The sequence below is a fragment of the Mauremys mutica genome, chromosome 4 (assembly GCF_020497125.1).
Source record: "Mauremys mutica isolate MM-2020 ecotype Southern chromosome 4, ASM2049712v1, whole genome shotgun sequence".
In the NCBI taxonomy this organism is placed as follows: Eukaryota; Metazoa; Chordata; order Testudines; family Geoemydidae; genus Mauremys; species Mauremys mutica.
Genome location: NC_059075.1, coordinates 104,902,388 through 104,928,600, shown reverse-complemented (window position 1 = coordinate 104,928,600; position 26,213 = coordinate 104,902,388). Strand labels below are relative to the sequence as shown.

Genomic DNA, 26,213 nt, shown 5'->3' with positions numbered 1-26,213 from the left:
ATTTCCCCTTCAGGACAGGTGGATTTTAAGACAGAAAGACAGTGAAGGGCAGGGCATACTGCACTGTACTGGGACTCAGGTGATTGGAGCGCTATTCCTGGCTCTGCCACTGACCTGCTGTGTGACCATGAGCTAGTCACTTCATCTCAGTTTCAAACTCAGTTGCTTTTGGGGTTGTGAAAAATGGTTTCCATGGCTCTGTTGATGACTTAGGCCTCACTTCAGCTAGGGACTGAAGGTCATGCCTAATTTTAAGTGGGTGAATAGTCCCACTAAAATCTCAAGATATATTGAAGTCAATGTGACCATTCACGTACTTAGAGTTAGATATATGTTTTAAGTATCTGGTTGAATGGGGGCCGTGACTATAAAAGTGAGCAAAAGCAAGGATCTTGTTGAAAAGCAATCTCTGCAGCTATGAGACTTTATTAAGAACTATCAGACTGAAAACAGCTTTGGAGTTTCTTTGCACATAGTGCTTATTAAGAAGCTGGTAATACTTAAAGGGGAAAAAAAGTCCAGTCTTGCTCTTGTAGGTGTGAATTATATAAAAGCATGATCTAGTATTCTAGCCAGGTCCTGTTCTGTGAGGAGAGCACAGGCCAGTAGCAGTTAGCTTGATCTTTCTTTGTTTCTTTCTTTGCAATGAACTGACATTGAGGCAATCAATACAGCCACTCACTTCAGTGAGCACAGTATTTCAGTCACAGGGCTGTTCAAATTTATATTATTCAGCTGAGATCTAACAAAGAACTATGCTTACAAATAGACAAAGCCCTCGCTGGAGGATACGAAGACCACTACTCTCGTAGGAGCTAATGGATGCAGTGATTATGTAATGTTGAAAAAAATAGAATATAGATTGCAGGAGGTATCTCTGATTGCTTTAGGGAAAGAAGCGATCAGCTGTGAAACATCATGTGAAAAAATGTACAGTCAACTGTGGGAAATAGGTTTGTTATTTCCAAATTCTGTGTTACAAAAACAACAACAACAAAAACGGAAGTGGATGAATCCCTTGAGTGCAAACCCTAATGTGCAGCTAGAGGATATGTGTGCTGGTATGGTGACTCTTGGGATGTGCAAAACGTCATTAAAATTGGAAGACTGGCTTGTGCAGTACCAGCTCAGGACCACATAGTGAACCAAAGTGCTCAAGAAGTCAAGCACTGGAGCTGACTTTTCTGAGTCCCAAGCAAGGGATCAATTGATCAATCATCCATCATCTGTTTTGACTAGGACAGGCTTAGCCTCATGGGTTAAAGGGAAGGAACATTTCACATTATTCTCTAGCAACCCTGGTAGGACAATTCCCATCGCAACACAGACAGGTTTCAGAGGGAGATAGGCACCCAGACTTCTTCAGCCAGACATATTGGTCAGCTTAGTTCTGGGCCTTTGAAGAAGGAGAAGCAAGAGGTGGAGGGATGAAGGGGAAAATGGGAAGATTCCCATCTCTTGAAAATACTGTGTGGGACCACTGCCTTCTCTGTATATGATTCATATCAGTCAGAAGGGCTGTAAATATCCAGATGACACTCTGTCTATAAAAACATTATTTAGACAATGTCCAGTGCAATAGCAATACATCAGTTGGAAAAAGTATATAAACCCGCATGCTTCAGGGCATAAGCCAAGCAACAACTGGTGGGGTTAGGAAGAAATTTCCTCAAGGGCAGTTTATTCCATAGCTGTCCACTAGAGGTCTCTTGCACCTGCCTCTGAAGTATCTGACGCTAGCCACTGTCGGTGACAGGATACTACACTAGATGGAGCATTGGTCCAGTGTGGCAATTCGTATGTTCATTTTGTATTTTTAAAAATGCCCGATCCAATAGGTGTTATGTCTATTTTTAACATTATTATTATTATTATTTTATTATTAAATTATCCACTCTAGTTCTGTTGCACTGACTAGTGGTAGTGCCATTATTAGTGATGCTTGTCAGGAACTTGACTCATCACCTTTATTGTGGCGCCTGTTTTATCCTCTGAGAATGTCGCTACTTACTCCCTCTTACTCATCCTCAGTTCTTTATTCTGACTATGAGATGAGCAAAGCAGTTTTTGCACAGTCTTTTGACTAATGAAGGGGGTTCCTCACTAGAAGTGGACAGAATCCTCTTGACAAAACACACCTGCCTGGCCCTGGGTTTCATCACACTCATGACACTCATACCCAGTTTGTTGAGAGGTTTGCTATGGTTTAGAGACAAGTTTTATTTTTCTGGTTTTGCATCAAAATCAGCCAAATTCATGGTGTCCCCTGGTTATTTATAACATGCAGCCAGGGGAAACTGTGTGTCTCTGACTGAGTCTCAGGGTGAGATTCTGAGTTCATTAGAACTTGAAAAGCAAAGGGTCACTGGCCTACAGAGAGGAGAGTATTTACATGCACCTCTGAATTTACAGAGCTCTGTTTCATGCAGGCAGCTGTGCCTTAAGCAGTGCAGAGCATCTCTGCACCATGCCTTTTTTCTCCTTCAGGGCTAGAGCATGACTTGGACTGTGTGCTGTGTGGGTGCTAAAAAACCCTGTTTGGCCCTAGCCTGGGGCTAGGTGGACCTTAGGTCTGGTTGAGCAGGAGTAAGTACTCCCCTCCTTCCTTCCTGGAGGGGGTGCGCAGGAAGAGGTGAGGAATAGGCAGAAACTTTGCTACACCCCCCGCCCCACTGCTCAGAATAGCTAAGTACAGTAAAGGGGGTGTAGTAATGTGCTGTTGCTTTTAGCTGCCCAAAGCAAGGAGAACGCAGGAGAGGAATTGTGACTTTACAGTATGGGATGGTTGGGGTGATGCAGCTTATGTACCATCCCTTGCTTATGGGTGACTACAGACACAATCTAACACTTAGTAAGAGGCACAAGGGACCTGATGGTGTCCATTCTCAAACCCAGATCCAATCACAGCAAAGCATGATGATGCTACAAGTCTTTTGGAGAGCAGGAATACATGTTTTTGTAGTCTTTCATGGCCCCTTCTGATTGCTGTTTGGGATGCTCTGCACAGGGGTAAAGGGAATCAAATCATTCCAAATATAGAAAAAGAGGAAAATGAGATCTGATCTCCAGCTACACTAAAAAGAGCAAACCCCATGGTTTTTTTGGTAAGAGGAAAAACTGCAGCATGTGAAACAGTTGTGAATGAACCTTAATAAGAAGACACTTGAAATATGCAATGAGGGCTGATCCTAAATTTAGAGCTCGCTAGACTAATGAGCAAGATTGACTTTGCAGTTTGGTTTTTGAGTCCTGAGATTTGCTTCATGGGCCGAGTCCTTGTTGCCTTTCAGACAATAATGCTGATGCTCTGTGGCAAATTAAAATAAACAGCTGTCAGAGCTGTAATAGATTTTAATGTATTTAGACTGAATGTTTTATAAACCTATGACAATGTGGGCAATTTACCTGCATATTTTTCATACATCAGCTACCCCAGAAGTCTTAGGAGGTGGGTTGGTTTATAAAACATTGGCTCTGCATGCCCAGGACTAAGGTAGATTGTGCAGAAAGCCACATCCCACAGAAAACCCACAGAGGTAAGCTCTTGGGACAGGGATTGGCTCTTACTATGTGGCTGGCTAGATCGTTGGGCTCAACCAGGGCCGCCCAGAGGATTCCGGGGGCCTGGGGTCTTCGGCGGTGGGGGGCCCTTCCGTTCCGGGACTCGCCGCCAAAGTGCCCCGAAGACCCGCGGCGGGAGCCCCCCGCCGCCGAATTACCGCCGAAGCGGGACCCGCCGCCCGGTCTTCGGCGGTAATTCGGTGGCGGGGGGGGGGTCCCCGCCGCAGGCCTTCGGGGCACTTCGGCGGCGGGTCCCGGAACAGAAGGGGCCCCCCGCCGCCGAAGACCGGGCTGCGCTTCGACGACGGCGGCGGGTCCCGCTTCTCCCCCCCCCGCCCGGCCCCGGGTCCCGCTTCTCCCCCCCGCCGCCCGGCCCCGGCCGCCGCTTCTCCGCCCGCCCGCCTGGCCCCGGCCGCTGCTTCTCCCCCCGGCCCCGGCCTCGGCCTCTTACCGAGCGCGTAGCCGGCAGGGCCTGAGCTCCGTCCCGCTCAGAGCCGCGTGGTGAGGGGGCGGGGCTGTGAGCTCCACGCCGAGCGGAGCCGTTGGAGCTCCCAGCCCCGCCCCCTCACCACGCGGCTCGGATCGGGGCGGGGCTCAGGGGCTCGGCCGGAGTCTCGGCGCTTAATGCGCCGAGGCTCCAGGAGAGGGGCGGAGGCGGGAGCCTCCGCTCTTCTCTTGGGGGCCCCTGCAGAGCCCGGGGCCCAGGGCAAATTGCCCCCTTTGCCCCCCCCTCTGGGCGGCCCTGGGCTCAACGGGTAGTGATCAACGGCTTGATGTCTAGTTGGCAGCCGTATCAAGGGGAGTGCCCCAAGGGTCGGTCCTGGGGCCGGTTTTGTTCAACATCTTCATTAATGATCTAGATGTGGGATGGATTGCACCCTCAGCAAGTTTGTGGATGACACTAAGCTGGGGGGAGAGGTAGATACACTGGAGGGTAGGGATAGGGTCCAGAGTGACCTAGACAAATTGGAAGATTGGGCCAAAAGAAATCTGATGAGGTTCAACAAGGACAAGTACAGAGTCCTGCACTTAGAATGGAAGAATCCCATACACTGCTACAGGATGAGGACTGACTGGCTAAGTAGCAGTTCTGCAGAAAAGGACCTGTGGATTACAGTGGACGAGAAGCTGGATATGGGTCAACAGTGTACCCTTGTTGCCAAGAAGGCTAACGGCAGATTGGGCTGCATTACTAGGAGTGTTGCCAGCAGATTGAGGGAAGTGATTATTCCCCTCTATTCGGCACTAGTGAGGCCATACCTGGAGTATTGCGCCCAATTTTGCCCCTCCCCCCACTAAAGAAAGGATGTGGACAAATTGGAGAGAGTCCAGCAGAGGGCAAAAAAAATGATTAGGGGGCTGGAGCACATGACTTATGAGGAGAGGCTGAGGGAACTGGGCTTATTCAGTCTGCAGCAGAGAAGAGTGAGGGGGAATTTGATAGCAGCCTTCAACTACCTGAAGGGGGATTCCAAAGAGGATGGAGCTCAGCTGTTCTCAGTGGTGGCACGTGGCAGATGACAGAACAAGGAGCAATGGTCTCAAGTTGCAGTGGGGGAGGTCTAGGTTGGATATTAGGAAAAACTATTTCACTGGGAGGGTGGTGAAGCACAGAAATGGGTTGCCTACGGAAGTGATAGAATCTCCATCCTTAGAGGTTTTTAAGGCCCAGCTTGACAAAGCCCTGGCTGGGATGATTTAGTTGAGAACTGGTCCTGCTTTGAGCAGGGGGTTGGACTAGATGACTGCCTGAGGTCTCTTCCAACCCTGATATTCTATGATTCTGTGCCCTGCTCTCAGTTGGAGCCTCAAAACATGGTTATTATACAAATGATAAATAACAATAAGATTCTTCCTTGGAGCAATAGGCCAAGATGACCAGTGATTTCGGATTCCTCAAATTCTGGGTACCCAGCCTGAGACACTTGAAAGGAGGCTTGATTTTCCAGAAATAGTTGAGCAGCTGCTCTCTGAAAATCTAGTTCCTTCATGGTGTCAACCGAGACACCCACAAACCACTAATCACATTTGAAAATCTTAGCCCTTGTAGGTCATTAACCACAAGCTCCTATTCTCTCATGGCCGGGTTCAAAGCCACTAGAAATCAATGGTAAAAGTCCTACTGACTTTGAATCTGGTGCCAGTACATTGTGCAAACGAACCTGAGAATGGTCACCGGCTTGGGCGAAGTAAGATTGGCTTATTTCATTTGTTTTTAATATGAGAACATTTGCAAAGGAAGGCATGCTCGCCATGTGAGTCGGGAAGCTGCAAGTGGGAGGTCTAATGGGGGAATCAGGAAAACATCTTCCCCTCATGATATAGTATAGCACAGTTAAGTGCACTGAGGGCCACTCACATCTTTCTCTAAAGCATCCAGCCTTGGATGACAGGACACTAGCCGAGAGGGACCATTGATCTGTTCTGGTATTTCCCACATATGCTCATTTTTATGTGTCTGTGTTTCTATTTTCATCACAAGAAAGCATTTAAAATGAAATCAATCAATCAATCAATGCCATTCTGATTTTTACCTTATTATGATCTGTATTACAGTAAAAGCTAGAGGCCCTCGCTGAGATCAGGCACCCTCGTGCTAGCTACTCTACATACACACAGTCTGTGACAGTCCCTGTCCTTAAGAGGTGGCAAATTAAATACACCACACAGACATTTTTAAATGCATCTTTTATATAGAGATCATGTTGAGGATTCCAAAGTTGGGATTAGTTAAAGGGAGGGCAGTCTTTTTAAATCTTAAATCGTTTTGTGAATGAGAGATTAGGATGGAAATCTCTCATCCAGTAAAGACAACGAGGAAAGGAAAGACAATGATTTAGACCTGCCACTCAACAAATATTCTTTCTATTCTTGTGGATGACAGTTTTCCAAAGACCTAACTCTTCTCTATTGGTCTATATAGTTCTGTTTCCTTTATGCCCTTAGATGTGCACAGATCTGTAATGGTATCGTGCTGATAAAGTTTATTTTTTAAACAGATGCTGGGCTGCTTGATTATTTGATTTAAAAAAATAAAAGCCTCCAGTCTGTCATAATTTGGTTTTACAATCACAGATCAGCGGTCACTTTTCCTCCTTAATCCAGCGAGATTCTTGTTACAGAATCTTGTCCACTTTACAGCCTGCAAGCAAGATCAGTGCGGACCCACTACAGATGGCTACTGTACTATGTATAACCTTGAGAGGGTCAAACCACTCTCAGTATTTGTTTGGAGCAGTGGCCCTTTTTCTTTTGTTCATTTGTCTTCACGGTGTAGTAAAATGGATGCACTCATGGGCACAATCACTCAGGGAAAGAGCGTGGGAGCCTTCGTGACCCATCCATAAAAATAGAAGCTAACAAAACAAACAGGAAGTCATAGGGTTCCTTGTGGAATACACTCATAGCTCTAATTATACTCTATCTTATTAAACTGATTAAGCAACACTGACAAACACGAGGTTGTTCAGGGGGTGTGGACTGGCTCTAAATATTATGGCTGCCTTTGCTGGTGCTGCTAAGGGGCCAGCATGTCAGACTGAAGCAACTCAGCAGGTCACAGTGCTTCATATCGATTCCAGAGACGTAGTGGTGCATGGAATCCAGATGCAGCTCTGTCTATTCTAGCGCAGGTGCTGCTGCTTCTATCTGAGTTTTGTCAGCCTGGCACCATGCTGGCATTTCACTGCGAAAATCAGGTTGCAGCTGGATACCAGGAGAACTGGGTATGGGTGGATGGAAAGTGAAAGGTTAGAGTTGATATGTACTAGGGATGCTTTCACCTTGCTTTCAGAGAGAGAGTGTAGGTAAAGTAATAGACAGTTGTACAGGCTAATCTATACAGACAGACAATGGGGGAAGGAAGCGAGAGAAACACAGGGATGAAAAGAAAGTGGGGGAGTGAGGACAATGCAGTGAGGAGAGAAAAGACCAAATTAGATGCAAGCGGCACAATTAATCATTGTTCTGAGACTCCTTTGCATCAGTGAGGCTAATGCAACAGGGCTATAGAGCAGGTGGAAGCCTCCTCTGGAAAACACCACTGGATCAAAGAACCCTGTACACAAGTGGAGAGACAACTCCGTGCCACATTTTCAACAGCTGACACAAGGGGTGTTCTGGGGTGGGACAGGGGAAGGTGGGGCAGAGAAAGAGGGGAGCATGGCCAGGGCATTGCTGCACTCTGATGATTTTGTGCTCCTGCAAAGCCCACTGAGGTCAATGCAACAGGAGGTTAGCGCAGCCCCAAGGGCTCCCTAACTTGTGTGGGGGCTGCACTGGTTCATACAGTCCTTGAATATGAAGGGCATAAACTGCCTCCCCGTGTCCCTGTGCACCAGCCAAGGGATGAATCTAGCTCTGGAAAGGTAGGGAAGAGACAAGACAAGAGGAAACAATATATTGCCTCTAAAACAACTGGCCTCATCTTGTCAATTATAGCCAGGGGGTGTAGTTGCCGCTAGGAAAAAGAAGTCAGTTCAGTTGTTATGAAGAGCAGGAGTGACAGGGAAGTAACACTTCATGATATATGAAGTACTTCCAAAACGTGCACTTTTATAGTAAATCCTGTGATATTTGGTGTTTCTTAAAACCCCAGGTCCTAGAGTCAGGTGATTACGTGGGAATCTTGAGCGCTTCCATTTAAAAAGTAACTCAGTTTCCAGCCCTCCTGGTTGTGGAGAAGAGATTGAAAACATTATTGCTAAAAGCCCTAAACCCCAAGGCAGACACAAAGAATCTAAGCTTTTTTATTTTCAGACCTCTCATGATTTTATAGCCAATCTCATGATTTCTGGGAGTCTGACTTGTGAGTTTTGACTAGCTGGGGCTGACAATACTGTATATGTATCATATCTGAATAGAGCTGATTGTCACCATTTTGTGATATACAAAGATACTAATACTACAATTAGTGAACCTCTGGTGAATGGGAACAGCCCCTCTTGCATCAAAAAACTGCAATTCTGTTCTGAGTTGAGCTCACCTTCAGAGACACTGCAAAGTTGCTGATGCCACCAAACTTGACCCGCCTAGTACTAAAATATCTGTAGTGATAAGTGTCTTACGGGCAATAAATATATTTTATTTTACATCTACATCTTTCACCAACATTTTTTATAGTTATGGTTTTAGTAGGTCTTACAGTGTTTATTTTCTTTATTGGATCTACAGTGACTAGCAATCAAACACTGTTTCTAAAGGTAATGGCAGGCTGATAACATCCACGATGGCAGTAGTTACCCAAGATAGCCAGATACTCTAAAAAGAAAAGGAAACAAAACTGATCAAAGAGCCATGTGAAATAGTTTTCTGAAGGGATGAAAGCCTTGATAAGGTTTCTTAAAGATGGGAGCATTAAAGATAGGTAAGCAGAGATACTCATCAGAAATCCATCAAGGATATGAAGGACTTCCTTGGAAGGACAGGGACATAAAGGGCTTCACAACAGCCCTCTAATCTGTGATACTCACATGAAGTTAGTCAGTAATATTAGCTAATGTATAATATCAGCTTCCTTACCTGACTAAACCATCCTTGGTCCCATTGCAGGCCTTTTCCCTGCAATATATTTACGACTGCAGCTTTGTTTTCTACGTCTTCACTATATTTTATGAGTGCCCACTAAAATATCCCTGTAATAAATATTGCAGTGGGATGGCTGGCATGAATATATCACTGACCTCAACTGGATAGGCTCAACACTGCTCAACTCTGTGTCAGGGGCCCTCTGCTCCCAAAATAGCCAACCAAGTCTTCTTTTGTTCACAAGGAAGAGGCCAATGCTTTTTGAGGTCTGTCCCTGCAGCCAGTGTGAAGTGCAGCAAAAGTGATCACCTTAAAGTTCCTAGATGACCCACAGGTATGCTATAATAGTTCAAAATGACATGGGTCTACCTTTAATCAGTTACCCATTTTACTGTTAAAGCAAACAGACAAAGACAAAGAATATGCAACTCTCCAATTAAGGCTTTCTCTGTTGCACTAGGACAATTCAGACATCCAAGCCGACACAGAATCCCACCTGAGAAAGGCCTTTAATTATGCTGGTTTTGAGTGACTTAAATGAATTTCCTATTTCTAATATTAATGAAGAAATAACTTCTTAAAATTCAGCTCCTGCAGCCTTCGCATGGCAGCTCTCAAAGCATCATTTTTCACATACTCCACCTGGCTCAGCAAGGAAATGTGGGTATTTCCCAGTCTTTGCTTTGAAGTGCCTGAGGTATCATGTTCTGTCAGGTGCAAACTCTAGCTGAGAGAGTTCAAAAACTCTGCAATATGAACTTGCAAACCAAAGGGTCTTGTCCAAGGCAATTTAATCTGTGCAGGTCCCTGCAATTATAGGATTCTTTCCCTCTCCTATCCCAGAGACAATTGATGAGAAAACTGATAGTGTGGGTGAGTGCCTCCAAGGTCCGACTTAGTTATGAAACCGATATGGAAACCTGCATTCCTGGTGAGATCTATAGAGTTCCTAATAGATGTAACAAAGGAAACATTTTCTTTCTTCTCTCTCTGATTTTATCTTCCTGCCATATTGCTTGAGATGACTGACATTTTTCTGCAGTGGGACAACTATCAGAGTTTTTTTCTGATCAGTGCTTTATTGGCACCACTTTGCACAACAAGCTTCTTCCTCTAGCTTCTGAAAAGATTGCTGCCACCAGAAACCCTGGGATCCATTCAGTAACGCCAGAACATTTGCATTGTGCAGCTTGCTCAAGAGGGACAAAATTCTGCCCTCATGTTCATCTGGGCAGCTCCACTGAGGCCAGGGGCAAATTCATCCCTGGTGGAACTCCATTGAATGTCGACCAAGGAGATTATTCAGAAGAGACTGCTGGAAGAATTTGGCCCAAGGGCTACACAGTGAATTTACTGGTTTTCAGTGTTTCTGACTGCAAAATAGGGGGATGTAATTGATGGGCTATAAGGATTGTCATAAACAGATAGTTAAGGGTTAAAGTCTCTTTTACCTGTAAAGGGTTAACAAGCTCAGTAACCTGATGAACACCTGACCAGAGGACCAATCAAGGGACAAGATAATTTCAAATCTCTGTGGAGGGAAGCCTTTGTCTGTGTTCTTTGTTTTGAGTTCGTTCTCTCTTGGATTTAAGGGAGGCCAGACATATTCTTCAAGTTCTCCAAAGTTTCCTGAAGTATTTTCTTCTATTCAGTATAGTGAGTATTAGAAAGGCAGTAACGTTTGGAGGGAAACGGGGTGGCACAAAGCTACTGCAACTTCCTTTGCAATTGGGAGGGAGAGACAAAGGGTGCCAGTGGTTGTGTTGGCCAGGAGGGGGCACGGCCAGACATGCACAGTTTCAGCTTTGCTTTATGTCTGCACAGAACTCTTCGTTTTGTGTGGAACTCAAACCTGCATGGCTGCAAACCCCGCTCTGGGGGGTTCCTTAGCAGGAACCTTTTTCAATGTTATTTAGCTTTGTTTCTGGCTTTCTCTCCTTTCAGAGTCTTCTCTTTCTACATCTGCTCCCCAGTACCCCTTCTCTCATTTACAGTCCCTATTCTTATTACTTCTAAGAACACATTTCTAGCCCTCTCTGTTGCCATGGCAATGTCTCTGCTTTGCTTGCAACCCTAATTTATCCTCTGACTGTTTTCACTGCATTCTGTTTCCAGGGCTCTTTCCCTCCTCCTTCCAGGCCACTTACCCTCCTGCCATCTTCCCTCCCCCATTCAAAGATTGTTAAGGTTTCTCCTTCCTCCATTGCTACAAGGTATCTCTTTCTCTCTCTTCCAGGCTCCCAAGGATCCTTTATTAAGGAAGCTTAAACTTGCAACTCTACCAACCCCTTGGGAGACCTTTTCAGGTAGATGCAGAAACTGGGGACATCAGACTTCCAACAGAGTAGAGCCCACTCCTCATCTGTCACAAGAACCTGGATGGATGGTTGGGACTCCGAGTTACGTAGGTAGATGGGATAGTACAGACCCCACAAAAGGGAGCTCGAGCATGTATGACTCATTTACTATTTAATGACTAAGAGAGGGGAAAATATGTGGGGAATCAGGGAAAAGGTCTCAGTATCTCCTGTGAACTGTAACTGACCAATCTGGCTGATTCTCCTGTTCAAACAGTCAGCAAGATTTCTTTAACCTATGACACTTTTCCTCATGTATTTTTCCATGTCCCTCATTCCAGGTGCAGGAAGTATACTTGGTGTAACCTACAGCTTCTCCTCTCACCTGTATTCTCTTATCTTGTAAATCTGATGCCTTCTCTTTCATTCCTTATGTAAGAAAACAACACACAAAATTCTGTACAGTTCATAATTATTATCTTTTAATAAAGTATCAACATTTACCAAATCACAGCACTAACTATGTTGTAGTCACTTCCTAGCCTGCTTGTGATAGAGTAGTGGTATATGAGCCATAACAGTAACCTTTCAATAGTCACCTTCCTTTGTGACTATCCAGTCCCTACCATCTCTCTCCTTATCAGCCTGACCCACTTGTAGGAACTTTAATGGAAGTCAGGAGCCTAACTACCTTTGAAGATCAGGACCTTCTTTCCCAGCATGCCTTTCGGGGTCTGGCCCTTTAAATTTGGCAGAAGCAAGTAACTGCAACCCACAGATAGCCATTTTGCAACTGACTGCAGCTTTGTTTCTTCTAGCTGGTAAATTCTGTTAACTCATGGTATGTTTTCATTTTCTTTTTCCTGGGAGATGATGGAATGTTCTCATGCTTAGACTAGTGAGATACTGCAGTTTCTCAGGTAACACCATCTGGTCATCGCTAACTCCTGAACTGCAGCAACTATGTACTGCTGCAAGTAATACAAAAATCCCTTCTCAGATTCCTGATACCACAGATGACCTTAGCTTTAAGGAAATAATTGTTTTAATTCATGAAGAATACAGTGAACATCATTTTGCCATTGAACTTGATGAAGTTAGGGTTCTGATTTATGATGGATCAGTCTCAAATGGTCAGGGGTTTGTTTGCGATATTTATTGGTTTGGCCTAGAAACAAAGCTGGGGATCTTTCCAGACCAACTTTTCTTCCAAGATTTCTGATTGTTTCCTAGTTCCAGATAACCTGGAAATACCACCGGATAAGTCCTTCTCATGGTGTTTCAGAAATTCCTCTTCTAGCTCTAGCCAAAACCTTGACGTGCAGAGATGTCCTCAACTTTAAATTTGTCAGCAAAAATGGTTCTGTTTGAGTTTGTCAACGTTCAGTTTGGTTCCTGTTTTATCCAAATTGGTTCACGCACCCCAACTTCTGATAGTCATAGAAGTACTATGAGAAATCCTATGACTGCCTGGGAGTGTGAATGGCAGTCATTACGTCACAGACTGTGACCAATGAAAATTTCAGGGAAGCAACAAATGTACAGACACCTAAAACTTTAATTTAAAAGAGAATAGCTGCTAATATTATAGGGCTTTAGAAACAAAAGTGGAACAGTTATTATGCTGTCCAGGAGAGAGACATCCATGTTAATTCCTTCATTACAATATCTTAGCTGAAATTAGAGTTTCTTAATATTCTTTCTACCTATTTCAGTTCTGTGTATATTCTCTGCATCTCATTCTGCTACTTTACTGTATCTGCAGATGTATGCCTTCTGTGCTTCTGCATATACACAAGGCACTACAAAATATCACCAGTGTAATGACATTATTAATGCTTAGTCTGTCAGCAGTAAATGCAAATGACAGCATGTCATTTTTACTATAGAAAATGGGCTCTTTAGCAAGGGTATGTAGCATAACCCCAAATAGTTTGGGTTGGGATTTTGCAAGGAGCTGAGCTAGATTTTCTCCCTCCCCACTAGACTACATTGAATTTCAGTGGGAAGAGAGATTCTGACTCTCTGTCTCCTTTGAAAATCCCTCCCTCCGCCTTAAGTATGTGCTCACAATGGATCCTTAATGACTTATACTTAGAACAAGTATTTTCATCACCTGCATCCCTCAGCCTCTCTTGCTACCCTCACCCCCCCACCCCCAAAATAGTTTTTAAAAGGGCCTTTAATAGGAATGTAAAAAAAATTGCGCTGTTAATGCTGGTGTAGCTCCACCTAGGCCAGGCTCCAGTGGGCAACCCTGTGTTACCTCAGAGCAGGTCTAACAGACATGATATTAACACTGCCACTTACTGGGGCTCCCGATGATATTAGTAATGGTGTTAGCATGATGGCCACCATTTTGGCAGGCACACCAGGGACTGAACCAGTGACCCCTAGAACTACAAGGCTGAGCTGTTACAGCTGAGACTCACTAGCTGGGGTTGTTTCAGACTCATCTCTTCTGTGAGATGGGGGAGCTGTAACATTGACCAGTGGGTTACATAAGCAACAGCGAAAAATTTCCACTAAAATATTCCTGGTGCAGACAATGCTTTCGTCAAATCAACTAGTTGAAAAGATGGACTGCACTTTAAAAGAAATGTTGGGTGAGTTAAACCCGAACTGAAGGGAAAATTGCTTTCCAAAGAAAGTAAAAAGAATGTATTGTATTTTAAAGGTTGCCAGAAATATTATGCAACTGTTTAACTTGCATCCTGCAGAATATTCAACATTTTGCAGGGTAATAGGAGGGCTCAGCTCAGAGTGGAGTAATTATCTGCTGTGTGTTTTCAGTGTTCTGCTTAGCAATAGCCCACAAGCAGATCTGCTATGAACACTTGCAGAAGTGACAAATAATTTCTGGAGGTTATCAGCTGAGAGAAGGGGTATTTGTTCTTTTAAACAGCCTTGTGGGATCTTTAGCATCCACCTGCACCACAAAGAACCCAAAATAATACTTAGCAGTATGACTCCCAGTAAGGAGCTCTTGATGTCTTAAGTGCTGTGGAAACATTAATTAATGAATCCGTCCTTACAACACTCTTGGGGGGTAGGCAAGTAAATCCTATTCCTCTTCTGTAGACAAAGAGACTGTGAGGGACAGAAGTTAAGGTCCATCTTTTAAAAGATGTCGAATAATTTGGAGTGCCCAACTTCAGACACCCAGGTGTCTCAGGCTGAGCAATGACAAACTGTGAGACCCAAAATTATGGGAATCTTTTGAAAATATGCATCTTAGGCCCAGATTGACTTGCTCCTAAGTGCCTAAATCTCTTGTGAAAATGAGATGTAGATACCAAAATTAGTTCGGCATTGCAATGGTGAGTGCTGCAGTGCCTAAATACCTTTTAAAAATTAGTGCCTGCATTTTCAAAAGGGGCTAATGACCTCCAGTGCCTCAATTTTTGGGTGCTCAGCTTGAGCCACCTTAAAGGGGCCTGATCTTCTGAGGGTGCATTCTCTGGACTTTCTGAAAATCAGGCCCCTTTAAAATGTCTCGATCTGGTCACGAAAAAATCATCAGTTACTTTTGAAAATGTAGGGCCCACATGTCTCATTGTCGTGTCAAATGAGGGTTATGCTAGGAGTCATTCCTGTATAGGACTAGAGGTTTTACCAAGCCTGAGTTTTGTGGGCTTGATGCAGGGATTGTTTGTGTGGTGTAGCAGAAAGAATCCTCCTCCAATGCTGCTAACACCAAAAACGTAGCTCCTAGACTGGGGTATGTTCCCCACCTATGTGTGTATGTAATGTCCACACCATGGATCTGCCACCCCACTTCCAGCCCTCCCTTAGCTCAAACCAATTCTCCCTCTTCACACTGGAGTGCAATGAGCTCCCCTGTGCAAGATCCAGGATGCTTGGTCCTCCTTTCCTGTGCAGTTGAGCTACAGCAGCTCCACTGAGTCCAGGCCCTTCCACACCCCTCTTTTGGCTGGGGAGTGGGAAATTTGCTCCACAGTAGGTAAATGTATATAAACAGTTACAGTGCAAGGTTTTCAAAAGTGACTCTTGATTTGGGGTGCTTCCATTTTTTGTATTCTTCACTTGAGACACCTCAAAGGGGCCTGATTTTCAGACAGTGCTGACCGCCAGTCTCTGACCATCTGGCTTTTTGAGGTGTCTCAAGCTGTGTTCTGAAAAATTGAGGCCAGCAATGCCTCTCTGCCATGTACATTGGCCAAACTGGACAGTCTCTACATAAAAGAATAAATGGACACAAATCAGACGTCAAGAATTATAACATTAAAAAAACAGTTGGAGAACACTTCAACCTCCCTGGCCACTCGATTACAGACCTAAAAGTCACAATATTACAACAAAAAAACTTCAAAAACAGACTCCAAAGAGAGACTGCTGAATTGGAATTAATTTGCAAATTGGACACCATTAAATTAAGTTTGAATAAAGACTGGGAGTGGATGGGCCATTACACAAAGTAAAACTATTTCCCCATGCTTATCTTTCCCCCGCCCCCCTACAGTTCCTTATATCTCCTTGTCAAGTGCTGGAAATGGGTCGTTTTCATTACCACTACAAACAGTTAGTTTTCTCTCCTGCTGACAACAGCTCACCTTAACTGATCACTCTCCTTATAATGTGTATGGTAACACCCATTGGGTGTGTGTGTGTGTGTGTGTGTGTGTGTGTGTGTGTGTGTCTTCCTTCTGTATTTTCCACTACACGCATCCAATGAAGTGAGCTGTAGCCCACGAAAGCATATGCTACAATAAATTTGTTAGTCTCTAAGTGCCACAAGTACTCCTATTATTTTTACAGAATCACTAGTCACTTTTGAAGATCTTGCCCAGGATATATATCCATGAGTGCAGTACCACAGCATATAAATAAAGGGAAAGTGAATTGAACCGAGTTGGACTCTGGGGTCGAACCAGAAGGAACTGCATTTTCCCCTCCATAATGTAACATAACTGGATCTCACATGTCCTTCATGCAGCACGTCCTTCTTTGTTTAAATAAGAGTTTGAGCAAATAGTTAGGGAAAAAGTATATTTTAAAACATCTAGATGTTCACCTGGACGTTAAGCTGGGGGAAGAAAGTCTGTAAGGAAAGGGGAACCTAATCAACAGGGCAATTCTGCTAATTTTTCCAAAATACCTTGTAGAACTAGCTGTGGGCCAGAGCAAACAGGCATAGAGCTGGCTCTGAGGCGAAACTGTTTGAAGAAATATTTCAATACCTGGAGGTGTGGGTAGCAAACAAGCTTGAGTTAATTATATGCTGCACTAAATAAAAAGAAGGGAAAAATTCAGAGTAAAGCCAAGCAAAACCAAGAAAGCTGTGCCTTTTTATTCACAATTGTTTCCAGGAGCCAGCAAGGGCCGAAAATAGCATTCTGCATACAAGACTCATTTTCACCCACTTCTTTTTCACTTCTGGGCTTCTTGAGTAAAGTGACCATATTTCCCTAATGTGAATCCGAGACACGGGGTAAGTGGCGATGCCAGGCAGCTCGAGCCAGCCACCAGTGCTCAGCCCTGTTGGAAATCAGGCACAGTGACTTGCCTAAATGCATGTAGTAATTTAGTGTCAGAATCAGAACCCAGGTTTTCTGATGCCTAGTCCCATATTCTAGCAATCGGACAATGCTGCCTCCCCAAAGAAACTAAACTTGACATGCACAATAACCACAACTAGCACATGATTTGGACCTCATTCTGCCTCCGTTACAGTGAGCGGTACAGTAAGGTACTACTCAGTGTGAGGGCATTCATGGCAGAATTGGACCCATGATAATACAGGACCTAAGCAAGCTAAAGATTTTGGACAGAAAAATAAGCCTGTTTTTAAAATGTCCCTGTCTGCTATTAGCATTTGCATTTTACAGACGTTTTTATCTAAATGAAAATGTCTACAGAATACTAAGATTCCCCTCCCCTTAAAAAGAAAACCACAATTTTTAGAGGTGTGGGGGGGTTGGGAATCACTGAATGTATTTTAAAAAGCAGTAGCCATGGTAACTGAGTTGCATTCAGTTACTAGGGTAACTGGTGCAGTAATAATGTTTGCTCTAAAGTCAGACAAACCTACTGATGATCTGTTCATTTAAGATATTGTATAGATTGTTGAGCTATTTTTACACATCCAAATCTGTAAATCAGAAAAGCAATTTACTATCTATTAATATGACCAATATACTATATTACTTCCATCTTCAGCAAATGTTTTTCTTTTAAGATTCCTTAGATTCTCACTCTTAGTATTTTTTAAAACTGATTCTTCAAAGTGAAATGGATGATGCATAATAACATTGGGTAGGAATCTTAATCCTGGGAGAAATCTTGAAAAAGAATCCAACCATGAATTCTCCTGAAGTCTTTCAAATTTAAAACAGAGCTTCACATACTTTTTAGCCGGAGACCACAAAGTAGGTTTGGCTAAAAATTTGCTAATGAATTAAATCAATACAATTTGGAATGAATTCTATCTGAAACAATCAATACAAGCTCAGTGATGTACAACAGGCAGGCTGCTAAATTGGTCTAAATAAATTTACAATTGATTTTATGTTTTAAAACTGAATTAGAGCATTTATAGTCTCAATGAATAAGATCAACTACAACTTATGCAAACAAGCATGTTTGTTTGGTTTGCCTTATCTAACACGAGTGGTGAACTTTTTACTTTTTAGAGTTATGTAACTTTTATTAACAAAATAACCTTCAGTATTGCTCAGCACTAAAGCCCATTCTACACTGCAAACAAAACCGTGCCAGGAAAGCGACTTGCAACATAATTGTGCCTTAGATACCTGTAATGAGGCTATTTTTTAACTGTCTATATGGATCTTCGTTACTGAAGTATCTGAATGCCTCCCAAACATTAATGAAGTGTTTGTGTGTGTGAGGGAGTATTATTAGCCCCATTTTACAAATGGGGATCTGAATTTCAAGGGAAGGACACATAATCACAACAATTACTCATTCCTACTCCCCAGTACAGCTAAGGCATTCCTTCCCTCCAGGCTCAGATTGCAACTCCAATTACTTGCCTGATGTTTCCCACTGTGAATGAGTAGGGAAGGGTTGAGCTGTGGGGGGAGAATTGGCTCCCCCTTTCTCCCCAATTTACCAGCAAGAGTAGCTGGCTGAGTGCATAGGCAGGAGAAAACTGCTTCATGGGAAGGAGTGAAGTAACAGGCTCCTCTTCCTGAGCAAGGAGGAAGCAGGGAAGGACTTGATTTGGAGCGAAGTCTCTAAATCCACAATGCCCTTTGGCACAGCTTATGCACCAGCCTTTGCTCAAAGCTGGACCCAATGTCACAATCTAGTCCAATGTGGCTTGTCCAAAGGTATACAGAGAGCCTGCGACAGTGGCAGGAACTGAACCCAGGTGTCTGTTTATCTAGATATTTATATTGCCCATGTCACCCTAGTATTTGTGTGCCTCACAGATCGTGAATTTATCCTTGAAGCACTCCTGTGAGGCAGGGAAGTATTATAATCCCCACTTTACCAATGAAGACCCGAGTGACAATGATTGAGTGACTAGTTAAGTTCACAGGGGAAGTTTGTGGCAAAGGTGGGAATTGAAACCAGGTCTCCTGACACCTGATGTATATAGAATAGATTGGTCCTTAATCATGATTGGTAACAAGATTATTCCAACCAATATTCCAGCATATCTATGAAACATGGGAAGGTCCAGTTAATGTTACAAACTGAAACCAGGTGTGGAACCAGATTTGCATAAAATTGTGTTGTAAGCAGGTTCCTTCAGAGAGTTGCAAGGCAAGCTCTGAGGCTCAGTGACGTGTGTAGTGCTGCAGGACCATGTGGCTAGGGGCCAGAGGTGAGCAAATATAAAGAAGTAATTATGGTAGAGAAGCCTCAAAAGCAGCTGAAGCGAGCAGTGTAGCTAACATGGCTTGTTCTTTGCCTTCTCTCAAGTCTGCAGGAACCTTTCCACAGCAACTCTGTATTGTAGGTGGTTGGGAGGGGTTTGCAAGATTGGGGTGCAGCATGGTTCCCTCAGAACCCCACAGATGTATTTGGGTAGAGATCACAGTTGCCGACTTTCACAATAAGCCGAAAATCAAGCTAATCCCATTTCAAAACAAGCCACTCCCTAAGAACCTCAACACTCTATGTGAGTAGACCCCCGCCCCCCTGCATGCAGTCTGGGACTGTGGTGAGCCCGCTGTGCACCCCAACTCTTCCCCCGCCCCTGCTTGCTGGGAGACAAACAAAAAAAGCTACAAGCCAAAAACTAGCTAACATGCAACTCACAAGCCAATTAAGCCAAAAACAAGCCCAATTTCTGCAGTTTTTTTTTGTGGGTTTGTCATGTCTGGTAGAGATCATGGGAGATAATGATGATCCTAGATTTTAAAAGAACCTGGTTTACTTTCTCCTAGCAATGCATGCATCTAATGCTCATCAGCATTAAGTGACTCTCCTCATAATACGCATCTGTAATGACCACTAGCATGAATCACTCTCTTGTCCTTGCTGCCTGCCCAGTAACTCCCAGCAATTCTCAGTAATGCTCTTCTTTGCATGAACAAGTCCCGGTAGTATTAGCTATAAGTGATCTACTTCATAATATAATAGAGAGAGAGAGACTTTGCTCCAAGACCAGTTTTCTGGCATAATCAGGAATATAAGTGAGCGATCACTCTTAGGAAACTTAGAAATTAAAAATGGGAAAAGGTTTCTTTTGTTCATCTTGCTGCAAATGGGGGATTCTCCCCTAGAGTATATTTTCCTGTAGTATTTAAAGCCCAAAATATAAAGGTTCTACCACTTCCCTGGGAGAGTGTTACACAGCAGAATACACCTAGCTGCCCTTGAATTTAGTCTAATTTTCTCCTTGCTTACTTAAAATCCCATTGTTTCTAGTTATACTCCTTTGTTGCACACTAAATAATTTCTTTTCCTTCTGGTGTCAGTGCCCTTCAGATATCTCCAAAATGCTCTGTTGCCTCCTTAGCCATTGCTTAGCCAAACTATGTATGTTGAGCTGTTTTAATCTTTCTTCCTAAACCAGTCCTCTGGCTTGCAGGTGGTGGTATAGGGTTTTTTTTTTGTTTTGTTTTTGTCATTCTGCCCTGTATTCCCTCCGGTTTGTCAACAAACAAAGGAAGGGATGGTCAAAAGCTTTCCAAAGCCAAACCTGTATTTGAATATAGCTTTTAAAAACAATAAACTAATAGATCATTTATCAGACTGGACATTTCTTGAATGAACTCGCTGTTTAAAAAAAGCTAAAACCAAAACCTGTTGGGCTGAAGCTGAAATGCTACTGTTTTCTTTTTGGAGGAGGTAATTTGTTATTGCACTCACAGACCTATGTTTAAGCTGATAGGATATTATAAGGATTGTACTTCTGAATACCAAGTTTTAAAAAATCTAATTAGTCTGCCAGTTCGCCTGCATTCCAGACCTACTTGACAAACAACCCAAGTACAAGATGTTCTTGTCTGCTGCAACTGATGGATACACGACACTTTCCCCCCCCTCTCCCACCAGACAAGTATCTATGGAGCAAGTGGCTCAGTGGCTTAAAAGTACTGTAGGTGCTATGTAAAGCATTTATTACGATACTATGCTCTACTAAATGGGACAACCTCGGCTTGAATCCCTGACTTGGTTTCTAGGGTTGAGATTTTCAAAGCTACCTAGAGGATTTCTCTCCGTAACTCTATTAGAATTTCATGGGAGATGTGTGGTTTAATTCCCCTAGTGGGCTTTGAAAATCTTAACTTACATGCCTGTTTAGTGGAGATTTGGGAACTTGCTCATGCTCTGGATTTCATTTCTCCCCCATGAAAGGGACTCTGCCAGTAAGGTGGTACCACAGAGGGCAGGAACAGATGGTGGCTGGGTGAGGAGGGGGGGAAAGAGAATGCTGGAGGGGGCTGGCACACTTGCCAGAAGACTGCTCTGATGCATGGCCATGCACTAGCAGCCATGAAAAAAGAGATTCTCCCCTCACCTCCTAGATAAACAGTTTTGGGTTTCCTCTCCACCCTCAACATCATCATTATGAATTTCTTCATTGCTTCACTTTTAAACAGGGCATATCTTAGTGGGTAGAAATTCACATAAACAGAACCCAACCCAACTGGCACTAAGAGGCACTCTAATTAGCACTTGGCAGCAGTGCCAGGGAATGAAAGGGCCCTGGGGAAAGAGAAGGGAAAACTGTAGAACTGGTCCCTGCAGGGCAGAATTGAGGCACGTTTGTTGGGTGTGAAAGCTAGTACTGCTGCGTCCTGTGCTGTACCTGATTTATTAGTAACTGGAAGACTTCAGTCTCAAGGGCTGTCAATCTCTGCTCAGCGTCCCCTTCTGGTGGCCTCATTTTAACCCTATCACCTGCACTCCTGTCCTTGTCTGTTCATTGTTTGTCCTCCATGTTCAATTAAATTCTGTGCTCTCTGGCTCCTCTCTCATCTGAAGGGGCATGGCCTTTCATTCTGCTAGGCTCCTCCCACCATTCCACCATTAAAATAGGCTGGCATCCTCCATGAGTATTCAATTCCCCTTAAAAAAAAAAAAAGTATGAAGAGAAAACCATCTAGCAGGCATTGAGCTATTATTCCAACACTAAGGCCATCCTGCCTTACAGAGGGAGCTGCCATTTCAAAGGTAGCACATTTTCTAGAAGATGAAATAGGCATTTTGTCAGGAAATAATTATAAGAAATTATACCAAAGAAGTATAAAGCAGTCTTTGGGGTATATCAAAACATCTAAAGAAGGGACAAATTGGTTCATAGCTAGCTTTAACTCTGGGAATCAATCTCATGTTATCAAGTGAATTGTCAGTAGCTGCTGTGAGGTGTCTAATGGCTCTTTGATATCCATACTGCAGTCTAAAGCCTGGAGCCTGCCAGTTGTTCCTCACAGGCAGCCCCCTGGGTCTTTGTGCAGGTGAAGGGGTCCACCTGCACAGAACAACTTGCAGGATCAGGTCCCCAACACATTGGTTATGTGGCTAGAAGCTTTAGTATTTGTGTTCTAAGACTGAAGTTTAAGGGGCACCTATGCTAATAAAGCCAACAAAATAGGACTGTCAAGTGGCTGCAAGTGGTGAGCATTCTTGGAGTCACTGTGTACAGACAGGACCTTCGTTACCAGTTGTGATTTTCTTTCTCAATTCTTTCATGGGGCTTGATCCTGAACCGTGCCATTATGGAGTGGTGTATCTACATGCACAAGGCAGAATGTGATGAGGAGAACTGAAGAACCTGATCCTATATTAATGAGATTTCTGCCACTGAGAAACCAAAGAACTACTGTCTAGAAGCCAGAATGGGGCCTAAGACAGGAGAATGTAGCATAATTCCTCATTCACATGCTGAGGATCAGAAGTGCCCATTCTTCATATATCAGAGGGGTAGCCGTGTTAGTCTGGTTCTGTAAAAGCAAGAAGTCTCTAAGGAAAAGGATAAATGGACACAAATCAGACATTAGGAATGACAATATACAAAAACCTGTAGGAGAACAATTCAACCTCCCTGGCCACACAATAGCAGATCTTAAGGTGGCCATCCTACAGCAAAAAAACTTCAGGACCAGACTTCAAAGAGAAACTGCTGAGCTCCAGTTCATCTGCAAATTTGACACCATCAGCTCAGGACTAAACAAAGACTGTGAATGGCTAGCCAACTACAGAACCAGTTTCTCCTCCCTTGGTTTTCACACCTCAGCTGCTGGAACAGGGCCTCATCCTCCCTGATTGATCTAACCTCGTTATCTCTAGCTTGCTTCTTGCTTGCATATATATACCTGCCCCAGGAAATTTCCACCACTTGCATCCGAAGAAGTGGGTATTCACCCACGAAAGCTCATGCTGCAAAACGTCTGTTAGTCTATAAGATGCCACAGGATTCTTTGCATTCTTCATATATACCCTGCCCATTTTTTCTTTTTATTCTTGCACTTTGAAGAGTAGAGGCCTGATCCTAAATCCATTGACTTCCACAGGAGTAGGATTATTCCTAGTGCCAAAGCTCACTTGTGCCCACATTTAACCTCTGATGACATTTGCACTGAGCATAACAATCTTGTGCGCTTTGCAAAGACTTGAAGGATCAAAGCTGTGGCATGGTAGGATGCAGTCCCTTCAAATCTACACCCATATCTACTCACATATGGATCCATATTATTGGTGGCAACTTTATAGGTCTTGGATTTTGGTTCTGGATACTCAGCCCAATCTATGCTCTTTTTTTTTTTTTTAAAGGATGAAGCAGACATATAGCTGAGTAAATCCTCACCCTCACCAGCTTCCTACAGCACATATTTTATTCTAAAACTAGGAAAATCTGCAGCCTTTCCTTTTCCCCAAAGATATAACAATGGGTGCAGAAGGTCAGACTAGATATGACCAGCTGCTCTTTGGCACTGGAGCGCTAAAAGAATATAAATAAATAAATTAAAATTAAAGCCATAACTGACACGAAAATTGGCTTAACACTTAACATGGTTTTTACCCTTTTAAAACAAGTTCCTAGTCTGTATTTCAAATAATCACATGGGATACTTTAATTTGACATATTCTAAGTAAAATATCTTTGGTTGAATCCTCTGATGGGATAGCTCCATAGATGTGACCATCCTTGACTTCAGTGGAGCTACACCCTTTTACACCACCTGAGGATCTTGATATACTTTATTTTGCCCCATTTGTGGTATTTGTTTACCCCAGGGGTAGGCAACCTATGGCACGTGTGCCAAAGGCGGCATGTGAGCTGAATTTCAGTGGCACTCACGCTGCCCGGGTCCTGGCCACTGGTCCGGGGGGCTCTGCATTTTAATTTAATTTTAAATGAAGCTTCTTAAACATTTTAAAAACCTTATTTACTTTACATACAACAATAGTTTAGTTATATATTATAGACTCATAGAAAGAGACCTTCTAAAAATGTTAACATTTATGACTGGCACGTGAAACCTTAAATTAGAGTGAAAAAATGAAGACTCGGCACACCACTGCTGAAAGATTGCCGACCCCTGGTTTACCATTTGCACTCCATTCGTCTGGCACCATAAAATTAGACTTGTTGGTTTTGCTCTTTGATCAAGTCCCTCAGAGCTATTTGTGAATAAGCACCTTCATTTTCTGTTTTTTTTGCACAGAATCTACTGCACAGTCTGTCATGGTTATAGTTTTCAATACTGACACTCCCCAGAATCTCAAACACATCACTCAGACTGCTTATCAGATGGCTACAAATATTGACTTTTTACATCACCTACGATGGGTTTTGTTGATCTTTAAAAAACAACCCCCCCCCCCACACACACACACTACCCCATAAAGTTATAGGAAAGTTTTCGGTGGCTGACAGGCAATTTAGCACTGAGGGTTTCGCTGCTCTTCTTTATTTCCACAACAAGCTTTTGACTGGTTTATTTTTTACAGCTAACATCTCTGAAAATCTACTCACAATCGTGTACCAAGCTTAGGGCCAAACTGAGAGCATATGTTTGCAGAAACCGTTCCACTAGCTTTGATGGGGCTGGACCCGACAGAGTTTGACCCTTTTCCCTCCCTTCCCATTGCTTGTTGATCCTTAAATCATAACGTGGAGCAAAGTAATGAAGTGGTGAACTTCCTGAATAACAACGTCCAGGTGAAAAACTTTCCCCCCTCCACATAATCCCACAAAGTTATGTTTGTGTTCTTAGTGTAATTAATGTAAATGTATACTACTAAGTGATGCTAATAATTTTGGTCCTCTTCTCATTCACTCCCTTCATCCCATAGGCCCTGTTTTTGCAATTGTATCCACTAATACAGACCCTTATGTCTGTGTGTATCTCTGTCAGAATCTATGGGACTCTGCAATGATGCATTCATCCATCACAGTGGATCAAACCATTCCGCTTTTGTCTTTCAGACTTGATCATTTGTTCTTTTTGTCGGGGTTAAGGTATGGACAAGTGGTAGTGATGAAAAACGTGACAAACAAACGCCCCAAATTATTAAATGAAATAATAATAATAATATCTAGCTCTTATATATCATGTTTCATCGGTAGATCTCAAAGCACTTTACAACGGAGATCAGTATCATTATCCCCATATTACAGATTGGAAGACTGAAGTGCAGAGGTGAAATTAAAGGATTTTTCACTATTGCGAAACATCCATAAATTTCCAGACTGAAAAAAATTAAACCCTAGAAATTTTCAGACAGCTGAGAAAAATATCGCCAATAAGGAAACATGAATAATGAAAAACATGTTTTTACCCAGTCCTAGATCTAATGAAGAATATGGATGAACATTCAGGCAACAATGAGCATGATTCATAAATCAGTTTCTCTTTCTCTCTCTCTTTTTTTCCCTTTTGTAGCGTGGGTAAGGAAAGAATTCTTCCACATGGAAGTAAGCAAACAAGTTCTAAATGGCAGAATAGTGTGGTCAAGATGCCAGGACATCTGCGCTGCATTAAAGATGCAGTTAACTATTCAACAAAGAAATGCAAATACCAGCCTAATGGGTTTTATCTTATTATAGAACATTTGGGCTGAAGGCCATCCAAAACGAAAGAGGTCTAGTCCATGCTGTCATTAAATTAGTCAGAAGACTCTCTGAAGCACCTCTAAAGGATTCAGCCTCCAAATATCACAGTGCTAGCTGTTTTATTCTGTCTATTACATTTAAAAATTAAATTAAATACTTAGGCTCCCCAATGCAGCCAAAAGGTCTTGTTTGGCAGCATGTCTGGAGTAGTACATCATCGCAGTGCTGATGCTTTAATGGCGCAGTACTTAGAGGCGTGGTGAGGGCTAAGGGAATGGCAAAAGAATTGATGTTCACGTTACATTTTTAATTTGTGGGTTATGTTTAAC

The 26,213-nt window shown here is 43.2% G+C and overlaps 1 protein-coding gene and 1 long non-coding RNA gene across 5 annotated transcripts in view; one reads left to right on the top strand and one right to left on the bottom strand.

Annotated features, from left to right (window-relative positions):
* Positions 1-26,213, bottom strand: part of KCNC1 (potassium voltage-gated channel subfamily C member 1) — a 154,674-nt gene that overhangs the window by 35,651 nt on the left and 92,810 nt on the right. The window lies entirely within an intron of this gene.
* LOC123370409 overlaps positions 12,168-26,213 on the top strand; it is a 33,148-nt gene continuing 19,102 nt past the window's right edge. Inside the window, exon 1 of the long non-coding RNA XR_006579401.1 lies at positions 12,168-12,225. This is a non-coding gene — a long non-coding RNA (uncharacterized LOC123370409). The remainder of the gene's footprint in view (positions 12,226-26,213) is intronic.